The 12,969-nt window shown below is 35.0% G+C and overlaps 1 long non-coding RNA gene across 1 annotated transcript in view; it reads right to left on the bottom strand.

The window, feature by feature from the left end:
- Positions 1 to 326: 326 nt before the first annotated feature.
- LOC149916031 (uncharacterized) overlaps positions 327 to 12,969 on the bottom strand; it is a 293,438-nt gene continuing 280,795 nt past the window's right edge. The window contains exon 4 of the long non-coding RNA XR_016471003.1: positions 327 to 488. This is a non-coding gene — a long non-coding RNA (uncharacterized LOC149916031). The remainder of the gene's footprint in view (positions 489 to 12,969) is intronic.

A 12,969-nucleotide genomic window follows, 5' to 3' on the forward strand; every position in this document is an offset into this window, starting at 1 on the left:
ATACTTGATTGACAGTCTAGGTATATATCTGTCAGTCCCCATAATTCAAGACTTAGCTGTCCATGGATAAGTTTCTCCAAAAGAAATGCCTCCTGTTTATTACAACAGCTACAAAGAGCACAATAACACTATTTGATAGTGTTATTCTCAAATTCTCAAGTACAAAACAGTATTCTTCAAAATATTCACCACTCTCAGCCATGCATTTTTGCCAGCAATGAAAAACAGACTGCATGCATGCACCTACAAATCCGCATGGCAAACTAGAATGTGGTTTGTCATTCATGTCACTGTCGCTACTGCTGCAACACATCACTCACCGCCACACTGTGCTCACATCCACTGCCTGGTATCCAGAAACATTCAGGAACCGTCAGCGAATGTCAATGGAAGTTTTTTTCTGCATGGAGGAATTCAGTTCCACACCTTTGCTTCATCTGTGCTTCCATGTCAGATGCCATTCTGTCAGACTACCCCTCTGCTGCCACCTGTTACATGACAACAAAATGTAATGAAGTATTGGTGGAAAACTTCAACCTCTATTTCTATACCACCGACATCTGCCTTTGGCATCATGGGCCAACACAGCAAAATAGGAAGCATTACTTATGGAGCAGCCTTTGTAATTCCACGTAGTTGAGGGATAACCAGGAGCTGCCATGGTTATGTTATTTGATTTTAATTCATTCATGTAACGTGTTTAACAAACATACTGAAATAGCAGATACTTCATGCATCACTGCATGTCAGTGTTTTTTAACATCTTGGATGTCATGTGTACAGTCCAGAAAACCTGTTTGAAGAAGTTGTCAGAACTGAACTCTATGGGTTTGGTCAAAAGAGATTTCCTCACAATTTCTTCTCTCATCTACCATGAATTTCCAGCAGTGCAGTGCTGCTCATTGAGGAGAATCCTTTACATTTTCAAAAAAGGTAACTTATAGTAGATTTTGTCCTTTTGAGGACATGTAAGCATCCACTGAATTGGTTAATTTCAAATACTTCAAAACATTGTTCTCCATATTCAGACACTGTGTTACAATCTTACTTCCATTCTAAAGTACACTAAGAAAAAGTACACTGATTTTTTTTGATGTGTTATTTCCAGAGACATGTATTTCTGAAGTATTGTAACAGAGAGAGGAACACAACAGTCAAGAAAATTATATATATGACAATAGATTGTGATGGGATACTGGATATAGGCAAAATATTCAAGAAAAATATTTTTTGACTTAACATTCACTCTGAAACAATCACTATATATTGATGGTAGATAAGAAATGTGAAATACAAAGATTTCTACAAAGTAATACATCAGCTCTACCCAATGGCTGTTCTGTAATTAGTGCATCATGGCATTGACCCACTTAAAAAAACAAAAAATCAGAAAAAATAAAGTTGTTTTCCTCTCTTCCTTTCTTCAGGGCAGGAAGCATGCCACTGTTTGTAAACTGTTATGTAAATGCATAGAACTACATAAATTTTGCTAATAATGAAATAATTCCATTTCTTTGCACAAAATCCTGATATTAAGAATAATTATTTTCTAGCCGAAGATTCTATGCAGAAACATATATCCCTGTATGAAATAACAAAGCAAGACCCCAGCAGCCATACTGTGTTACACAATCTTGCAGTTTCGTGAGCATATTAAGGATGGTTTCAAAACTAGCCTTAGGAGCATCTGCTCATGAAGCAATCACTGGTGAGACACACATGACCGCAGTTGATTTGTGTATGACTGGCTCAGTCTGTCAGCAGAGTACTTACTCTGCCATGCCCAATAATGTGCTACCCATATTTTGGAGATAGAACAAATCACCATCCTCTTTCCTTGTCACTTTTGTAACATGAGAACATCTCTTTCCTTTGTCTCATTTAAATGTATAAGGAAATATTGAGTATCTTTCTATGATAAATAGAACTGCTGCATAGCAGCAGCTGTGTCAGAGATAATCTGTGTAAGCAGAAAATGATTCACTGGCTCCAGTGAACTGTTAGAAGCATTTGACTTGTGAGGAGTCTTCATTGTGCGGAACAAGATTTATAAAAGCCCTGTGCCTGAAATGCTGTACACATTCAGGTTTCAGAATGAGTCCAACCTTAGCAGTACAACCATAATCGACTGAGAAATATGCAAAAGGGTCTATGCCTGCCCTATAACATCTTAGTGAAGTTAGCTGGCTTGCATGACTTTGATCAGCAACAGATTTAGCCTACAAATAATGCTTTATTTTCTTATCTTACTCTTTATTTTCTTTAAAACTACATTTACACCTGTGTTATTGGGAATATTGCTATGTATTTTAATCCTATTTAGTATTTAGTATTAATCCTCATTTAGTGACAGAAACCTCAGCTGCCAGCTTCTGACTGATAGATAGCCTTAAATAGCAGGAGGTCATTATATTACTTGAGCTATCAAGTCTCACCATAAAAAATAAATATATTAAAAAAATCCACTATTTAATATTGATTGTACTTATACTTGACATTATAAACACTGGCATTTCACCTGCTCTGAACTGACATTTGCATAGAACTGAGTGCAAGTAGGTTCCCACTCCATCAGTGAAAACTAACTGCCAACAGCTGATGTAGCTTTAGATTACGGTATGATCTTCAGCATGGGGTGTTATCCATCTGTCTCAAAACATTGACTGAAGATGTTTTAACAGCACTTTCAACTTCACTCTACTCTTTTCTTATAAAAACCTACAGAGAGTGTTTTTATAAGGTCATTTGGTTGATCTATGGGATTTAGAGATGTTAAGTTTTCCACCATATTGGTCAAATCACAGAAGAGAAATGCTAATAATTTAGAAATAGCATTTATGATTACTTCCTCGATGCTGCTCTAGTTCAGACCATTTATTTTGTAGCACTTTTTAGATTAAAATGCAAACCTTTAAATTAATCAATAAAACTAATGACAGTTTTTCAACAAGAAGTTATAAAAGTTCATGATACATGTATTGATTTAAGAAAAGATATGACAGAGGCATATAGGGTAATGAATGACATGAATCAAAATGCACCATCTCATCAGATGTGAACTAAGATAGTTAATGAAAACTGAAAAGTAATTATTAAACAGACTTTTTTTTTTTTTTTTTTTTTTTTTTTTTTAATACAATACATAATTAACGCATGGAACTCATTGCTTCCAGGCATCACTTAATGAAGAAGTTTATGAGGTTGGGAGTTTTTAAGCTTTGTGTCCCTAATAAGAAATTTCACATAAATTCCAGAAGGCATTTTCTGCTCCAAACAAGCCAAGAATCAAAAACCAGCATACACTTCAGGGGTATATCCTGCCATACCATGAATATGCTTCTATGCACTTTATCACTAGAAGTCGCAAACAGATTCACGTATGGACTTTAGCACTGTATTAAAAGCATTTCTACTTTAGGTGCAGAGCAAATGATAAACTATGACTTCCTCCAGAAAGCAGACTATTATAAAGCTTTATGTGGTGAGGTCTAGAAACCCCAAGAAAACCTGACTTTTCAGCCCATTTGAAAACATTAAGAAGAGCACAAATGGATAAAAGCCTTCTATGCAAACAACTTGTTCTCTAAATGGACACTTAAGGAACAATTAAAGAGCAGGACAAGCTTAGAGTGATACTTCCATGGAAATGCTCCCATCATCCCTCAGTCTTAATTCTTAAAACACAAACATGCTCAATTGTGAATCCCAACTTGAAGAAAAAATATCGAAGAAAGACTTTTTCTATGCAGTTGTAAGAAATTTTTATAATAAGGACAATAAAACTCTATAGGTTACCAAATGGTAATCTACGGTAAGACTCAGTGCCCAAGTAATTTCATCATTTTTACCTAGTTATCTATCTAAAAATGATCATGTGCTAACATGCAAAAATAAAATGGTGTCTCATAAGGATACGTCAAATATGTGAACTGGATTGATGATTGAAAGTATTTATTCCAAGTTATTTCAACTACCATTTCAACAACTGACTATTATTATAAAATGAAATAGCATAACACGTATTAGACATATTTATAGTTAATATCCCAGTATCCAGTGAGATTAATTATGTACATTTAATATAGAATAGATAAAACATTAGTATAAGTATCTGCCCTATTTCATTTACTACCACACCATTACAAAAAATATTCGATTCTGAAATTAGAAACATTTAAGATAAACCTAGATATTTTGTAATTGCATGTAAACCAGTCATTAAGGCTTGAAAAAATTAACCCTTTAACAGTTCTGAAGTTGTTGTTGTAAACTCTATGTGAAAAACATTTGCTTTCAGGAAAAAGTTTGATTCACAACTAGAAGAAAATACTTCTCACTTCTAATTGTCTAGAAGCAGATACATCTTACATTAAGCTGGACTAAAAATACAAGAATGTCAGGAAAAAATAAAGAAACAACACAACTGCAAACACGGAAATACTCTGAAGTGAGATATCTATTGCTCTGGAGAGTACACAGATTGTTAGCAAAAGCTAGAGACTTTTTTTCTCTTTGAAGATGTAAACTTGCAAAATGAAACAGCTTCAACCTGAAGAGTAGAGAATATTCTATTTCAAAGCCTAACCAGTAAGAATGAAATTTGAACTTAGCTTTCCCCCATCCTAATTCGATGCTCTTACCTTTTGGATGCTGGAAGGAAGCATACTGAATTTACTAGAAATAGCATTTCTAGACTATTATTTCTTTCTATTTCATTGCAAATAATTGAAAAGAAAAGGTGTAAAAGATCCAAGTTCGTCCTGGGTAAAAAAAGTTCATTACACAAATTGAGACTAGAGGAAAAAGTCTATTTGATATGGAAATGAAAAGCAGATAAAATAGTTTTAAAAGATTTGATTTGGTTTTATTTTAATTCTAGTTTGATTATTGTCATGGTTTTATGATTTCTGTTATCTGTATTCCATATCATAACCATTAGTCACAGAACTAGGCTGAACTGGGCTGGAACCATGATAATTATCAAATCAAAAACACAGTTTACATAGCACCAGAGTAGACCCACTCTTCCAAAATAAGAAGCTGTAAATTTATATATATATCAGCAAGAAACAGCTACAGTATAAAGAAACAAAAAATTAGACTGAAACTCAACTATTGATCTGCTCTTAAAGAGACACAGAGCTTTAAGACTGTAGGAATTTCTCTGGTTTCCGTGAATATAGAAGGGGGAAAACCAGTAAGATGGCAAAAAGGCAAAGGATTTTGTGATATGCAGATGTTAAGAAACTAATTTCCATACAACTTTTAATTTGCAGCGGGTAATTATAATCTCCCAAGCAGATTTTACTTTTGTCCTCGTTAATGAAAAATGCTATTCCTCTGTAAGTAGCCTACTTTGTACTAGGGGAGCAGAAGAGCGTTTTTCACCTTTTTTGGTTAGAAGTTTTGTGTTGTAATTTCATTACAAGTGGCTACTGTAATTAGAGGTTACGTTCAGTACCTACACTCTGCTCACCTAATGTTTTGCTAACTCATTTAAGCTATAACGTAAGAGGCTAAAAATGAGTTGTAGGTTTCTGTAATGTAATTATTACTTTTTATAGCAAACAAAAATGTTTATCCAATTAGTAAATAATGAAAACTAATTTCCTTTTGGTAGCTGGCAACAGCAATAAAAAAAAATGTGTAATTTCTATCTTACAAATTTTTTAAATTACCTGCTCTACATGAGCAATTTTTTTCCCCTCACTAAGATTTGTAAGGACTTTACACAAATAAACATCGAAATTCTATAATTACAAGTTAGAATCACTGATTACATGTATTTACAGTAATTACATAATTAGCAACAATTACATTAATTATACAAACAATAGACTATTGAGTAGCGAGGAAAAACAAGAACATTCTCATATATAAAAACATATTTTGAGCTAAAAATAAGGTTTTATTATTATCACTAAAATTCACTAAAAACATAAGCAACATCACTGTATTATGTCCTGTTTATTCAAGCACTGAAATCTTTTTAAAAAGCTGCTTACAAACATAATGAAGTATTTTGAGATACATATAATCCAAATAACGTACTCAGAGCTAAAGAATACATAATAGATGTAGAATATATTGAGGTTAAAAACTTCCTTTACACAAACACCTAAATCCTATATTCAAGAGTTTAACCTGCTGGCTGTGCTAGCACAGAATCACAGAATCATGATCGTTTGAGTTGGAAGAGATCGTTAAGGGTCATGTAGTTCAACTCCCCTGCAATGAGCAGGGACACCTAAAGCTAGATCGGATTGCTCACAGCCTGTCCAGCCTAACCTTGAATATCTGCAAGGATGGGGCGTGACAAGCAGCTTAAGCTGATCACAGCATGGGCCACCAGTGAAAGGTGTGACCTTGCATGTGGCACTTCTTTCCCTGCTGCATGCTCCCACCCTTGTTGTGCTGCTGTGACCATGGAGATCAAATATTCAGGGTGCTAACTATTTTTATTTGGCACTGTTAATTAGTTTTCTATCAAGCTGCTCCACATCATTCTGCAGCTGTGGGATCACTAGAGCTCATGTAAGAAGGGAAAACAAAACTCTCCTTAGGAGAGGTTGCACTATCCTTGACAAAATGAAACAGACAGCAAAACTGCAGGTATAGTGGCTTAAATTAGACAGGTACATCTTAACACTGGAAGACAAGGAAACTGTGGGAACTCTGGCACAGCAGTAGTACACAAAATGTACAGCAAGTCACTGAAGAAAGCTAAGAAACAGAGACCTACATTTCCAAAGCAAATGAAAAATCCTGTCTTCTCACAAGCCTTCACCTGTGACAAAACATTCAAACAAACAAAACTGTAGGAAACACAGTTAATTTTTCAAGGAGAGCTATCAGGAATAACAAGTTCTGAAGCTAAGTCAAGGAAGCGGAAGAGTACACATAGCATGTGCAGGGGGCTTTCCAGAGCTAACTCGTCAGCAGTCTGCTAAACGTCTGAAAAGCAACATAGACAAGAGTAGCCAATCACATACAAAATGGCACTTCCTCTCATGCTTAAGATTTTGGTATAAAATAAATTTCAGAACTGTAGGGGTTAGAACCTCTCAATCATCTACTCCAACTTCACTGCTAATGCAGGTTCCCTTAACGATAATTGCTTGTGCTAAAAAGCAGGTGGTTATTGCTGACTACACACTGAGCACCATTCTTGAACTGACCATACAAGTATGAGTACATCACCAAGTGGTGCTAAGATCCATGCATACTCACTGCCAAATGATAACCCTGTGGATAAAAAATAAATAAATTCAATATTTTGACACCATGTTATAGTATTCATCTAAGGGTTATCAGGAAGCAGGGCTAGAGCTTGTTTTAATAGTATGCCTTAATAACAATTGGAAAATGTGGAAACCCAGGGAAGGTCTACTAGAGCTTAATGAAAGGCCAAAGCTTTCTTTATGTTCTACTACCATACATCTTTCTCATCACATTCTGTAACTTTTATTCCTCAAAACTAGAATGAGTTGAAGGTAGAACAGTTACTGCTTAGAAATTAAGCTACAATAGTTTGACTTAAACACTTTAATTATGCTGTTTTTACACTGCTTTTTTATTTAGTGAATGACAGCACTGTTGAACATTTTTGAGCATTTAATGAGCTGTGAATGACTATACAATATGTATGGGATCACAAAACCTACTGCTAGTGAATTACATGAACAGTTACATTTAAGTGCCAGGATCTATGCATGATCCATTGTTGATAAACACTGTTCTTAAGATTGGTTGAAATACAACTATTTTCAAAACTCTACGTTCTGTTTTTTTTTCTACCTGAATCAGTCACTGATACACATGGAAAAGCCTAGCCATGAACACTAAGTCCCTGTGGGTTCAGCACTTAAAATATTTGATATTTCTTTTTCTCCGTATGAGTTTCTTTAAAAGAGAAGGCTCGAAATTTCTGTTTAATTCAGTCATGCTGCCTGTGGATTTGCAGGCTGCCAGCACCCTCTGCTAGAATATCTGCAGGCAAGCAGCAATGCTCACAAACCTGACAGAGACCCTTGAAGAATGAAGAAATGCATTACATCCCCTTGCACGTACGTCTGATATTGTGCTTTTCCCAACTACACAGAATGCCAGAGTTTTACTCTCCTTATTTTCACATTATAACAGAGAACGCAGTTAACTGAATATAGATTTTTGTTGTTGTTGTTGCTGTTGTTGTTGCATTTCTTCTGATGACCACTGGTATTCTTCCAAAGTGTTCATATCAGATCTAACACTATTTACTTTAGGAGACTTAAAAATAACATCTCAGAGGGACTTAGATTAACATAGTAATCCTAAAAGCCAACTCAGATAACATTATCTCATTATTTGGAGATACTCTCTAACAAAGAACTCTTCACTTTCTGTATACTCATCCGTCGTTCTATTTCTACCTACAAAAAAATAGCCATTTAACAAATTCCTATTATTAGGAAATTTCCCATCTGTACATCTTTGAGTGACACATCTCAGGAAATGTCTTGACATCATCCATTCACTGACTATGTGGATAATCAAAAGTTACCTCCCACAGCAACAGGAGAAAACTGTAGGAAAGAAAGAAACCAGAAACAGAACTGAGAACTGTTCAATTTTTTTCCCCCATTCAGATATCCTTAATTCAAACTACAAAATTTGGTTTAAATATATCCGAAAAAATGTCATAGCAAAAAAATAAAAAAATAATAAAAAAATCCATCTTAGTCCTTTACATATCCATACGTGGGTGTTATTACTATTAGAGAATTTATTTTTGCAGTCTACAATATCCTCAAAGTTATTTAAAGAACAATTCAATTGCAGTAACCTATTTAATGCAGATATGGAAGGTACTCCACTCTTTATGACTGGTAAGTAAAGAACATGATTCTTTATTGCTAACTTAAAAGCTGAAAAATATTGCATTTTGTGCTGTTTTTTCTTTGATTTTTGTTTGCTTGTTTTACAGTTCTAGTTAAAGAACTGTTAAAACAAATTACGGAAGCATAAAATAACTGCCTGGAGATGTTAAGCAAAGAATCTTGCCCTTGTTACAAACATCAGATTCATAAATAAGGTTTTAAACTGAAATATTCCTAGAAGCTCTACAACACACTTTGCTAACGCCTGCTTCTGAAATACCAGGATCTAAAACTCAGCAAATATACAAATTTCATTTTGTAAAAAAGATACATGCAGGACAGAGGAGAAGGAATTCTCCACAGCCTGGGATGATCTGGATATAGAGGAGTGAAGGTGGGGTTGCTATATAATTTCTAGAAAATGACTCCAAATTGAAAGCAACCCTTTTTCTCAAAGCGTGTCTGTTTTGCAGAGCAACTGCTTTATATGGGATAGAGGCCGGAAATCAGAGGGAGAAAATTCAGTGCACAAATAATTTCCCTTAATGCCTCAGTTTGTACTTTCGTGTACTTTTGTTCAGTGACCCAATTTGTCCAAATAACACATACCTGAAAATTTAATTTTCTCTGTGTGCTTTAAACATAAGAATTATTGATTGCAAATATTCAGCATCAAGTGGCCAGCTACTTTTGTTCATTAGCTGTTACAAAATTCTGTCTGCTCTAGCTTTAAACACCCTGTGTGTGGAGTTTGTTTTCATGTCAAAGTTCTCTGGCATCTTTTGCAAACTGAGCATACAGATCAGTGGGAGAAGTCCAATTAAAATTATACCACCATGCAGCAGTAACAAGACTACTGTGACCTTCTATGGTGTTAACAAGTAAATAACGTTTTGCCAGTGCAGGTATACTTGTTCCCAATGAAGTGTTTAATTATCTTGATACTTTGAGAAATTATAACCATCCAGACTTATATGATGCCAATTGCAGTGTGCTTTCTTTTCCATCTCTAAAAACAAACACGTACAGACAAACAAATAAAAAAAAAATTATATAGGTTTATTCACATTTTCTGCTTTATGTCCATCCATCTCTCAGAATGTCAGCAATTCAGGCATGTGCAAAGCATACTAAGAGTCATAAATACCAGACTGAAATTGCCTAACCAGGATAGCAAGGGAAGGAGAATACTTCATTCTCCTCAGCTACTGTCTTAACATTATCCATACTCCCACATCTGGACTTGTAATACTCATTTGGAGATGATGATCTCAACAGTCTGAAGCTGTACTGATCATACAAAATCCCACTTCTACAGAAACTGCCCCTTTATTCCACTGTTTCATCATCTTTTGTTTAAAGGAACTATTCTTTGTTTAACCCAGAAGATATCATAGAGTCATAGAATCATAGAATGGCCTGGGTTGAAAAGGACCACAATGATCATCTAGTTTCAACCCACCTGCTATGTGCAGGGTTGCCAACCACCAGACCAGGCTGCTCAGAGCCACGTCCAGCCTGGCCTTGAATGCCTCCAGGGATGGGGCAGCCATAACATCCTTGGCAATTTGTTCCAGTCAGCACCCTCAGTATCATTTGAATATTTACTGAACTCATGGGATAGATGATAAACAAGTAGATCAATTAATCTGAAAAGGTCTTGGATTGCTTTTTCCTTTCTTGCAAATAATTACAAGGGATGACAATTTATTTTGAGACGGAATTCTGCAACAAGCTTTTGTTAATTAACAATCCAATGTAACAATCATTCTGATTACTGAAGGGTCTGAAGATCAATGTTATAGGATTTTCTCCACTGAGGCATTATTTATTTAAAAAGGTGATTTTTTTTTTTTTTTCTGAAATATGATGCTTTGCCAAAGTCAAATTATTTTGCAGTGCTTTGACTTTGGGTGAAGGTGTGAAAAATAATCAAAAAACAAACAAACAAAAAGAGAAAATAGTAATTAAGATAAATTACTAACAGAGAACCACAAAACTGCCTGAAATGACACAGAACTTTCTATTTCAGGAATATAATCAGGAACAAACTGGCTTTCCTATATCTTGGGTTAATGTCTGCATTGCTTTATTTCTGTCCTCACTCATCCCTAAAAGCATCCCAAACAAAACCCTCCAAAATCAAGAAATCAAAAATCATGCTTCAATAAAGACAGATATTTTGGGAATACTTAAAAGTCTTGAACTAGTAATGTTTAGGAGATGGACTTTATAGTCTGTTTCCACATGCATAGAGATGTCTTGTAAATGTTCCACTCAATCTGTAATAAAAAGGAATTACAGCATAATAAATGCAGTTTTGAGACCTTTCAGACTTCACCAATAAATCTCTCTTTGATACTATATGAAGATGTGAAGAAGCTTGATCAATAATTAATGTTAATCACGTTCTGTCTTAATCAATAACAGAACTACTACTCTTTTCAAAGCCCAGAGACAGTTCTGTTAGGTACAAAATCAAATTTAATTAAAGCTGTGCATGTAGAAAAGAGTTCCTAATGCTATCATAATTAGCTTGTTTAATACTGGAATTGTTGAAGTCCCCTGTACCTTTTGCATGCTACCTGATTGTTGCATTCATTATTTACACCTGCTGCAAGATGAGGTTGGGCTGCTCATATACAGTACACATAGATGAGACTATATTGATGTGGGGATTCTCTTATCCTTCCAAGCCCACTGAAAAACTTTCTCAGAAATATGAAGACTGTGCCCAGAAATCTGAACAGTTGAAGATGAAAACTGTCAATGGGAGATTCATGAGACTCACTCACCTGTGTCCTGTCAAAAGCCACTTTTATATGTATGCTACAACTTTCTCTTAGCCTCCCAGGATCGTTAGGTCACATTGTGGAGAATAGCAATTTCATTCATTGCAAGTTATTAAGAAAAAAAGTTTCTTCTTTAACTTGGGGATCAAAAAAGGTAAGTTCTACCCATTGCTTCACCTGATCTCCTGAGAGATGTCAAACTGAGCCTTTCTATTTCCCTCCACACTTGAAAGAGGAGGTCACAGAGTGAAAGTCAAATATTTAACAACTTTCCAAACAATGTATTCAGTGCCAGGGGACCTGAGTCAAGGAAGAGGGGTAAACGTTATGTGAATTGTGATCTTTTGAGACTGCTCTCTTTCCATTCCAGTTCTCCTAGTAGGTTTCTGTTTTCACACAATAAAGTTTAGGTAAATTTAACCCATTCACACTGGTGCCTCTAATGGTACCTTTCACACCTACGTAAATAAAACAAGAAAGAAATCTTGTTTTTAAAGCAGTATATCTCATTCATATTAGCAAATGGCATTGATCAAAGAACTGATACCTTCCATGAGAAGCAAGACAGTGATGTGTTCTATGATTTTACTTGATTAGAACCTAAGATTTGCTTCTGAAAATTAAAACATTTATAATGTATTTTTATAAAAATGCAAATTCTCCCCTATAGTGAGAATGCTCAGAGTGTTAATGTAGGAATTAATCCTGTAATACATATCAATACTCTCAGTGTCATCCATTTGTGTAACTGCCTTGAGTTCACATGCATAAAATTAAGCAGATATGTAAAGACTTGTGAGCTCAAGACCTTATTAATATAATCACTCCCTAGCAGTCTGATTTGACTGAAATCCAGTAGTAAAAAAAAAAAAAAACAAAAAAACTGTAGCATTAAATAAACAAAAGACAAAAGCACAAAATGGAAATTGGTGAATATTTTGACCCACAGTAAAAATACAACCAATTAACTGCCTAGACAGTTGTTACTGCTCTTTTGATTGTGGCATTTTGTTTGTTTATGGGTGTCTTTTGTTGTTGTTCTGTTATTATTGCTGCTGTTGCTGTTTTAGTGTAGGAAAAGGGAGAAATTTGCTGTGTTTAAACTTCTATGCTTAAAGATCCCTACTGTCAACAGGATTCGGTCTTGTTAAAGTGTAATCCTGCATCATTATAAATTTCATTGACCATTTAGTGTAATGCTGAATGACAGATCAATTGCCAGTTAAACTGCTCATTAAGAAAAAAGTACAAGTTTAAAGGAACTTGGCTACTTCATTTTTCTCCCAATCATTTCCTTGGTCTATTAACAGGCAGCTTTT

Source organism: Phasianus colchicus, chromosome 14, assembly GCF_987193195.1.
Source record: "Phasianus colchicus chromosome 14, bPhaCol1.hap1.1, whole genome shotgun sequence".
NCBI classification, from domain to species: Eukaryota; Metazoa; Chordata; class Aves; order Galliformes; family Phasianidae; genus Phasianus; species Phasianus colchicus.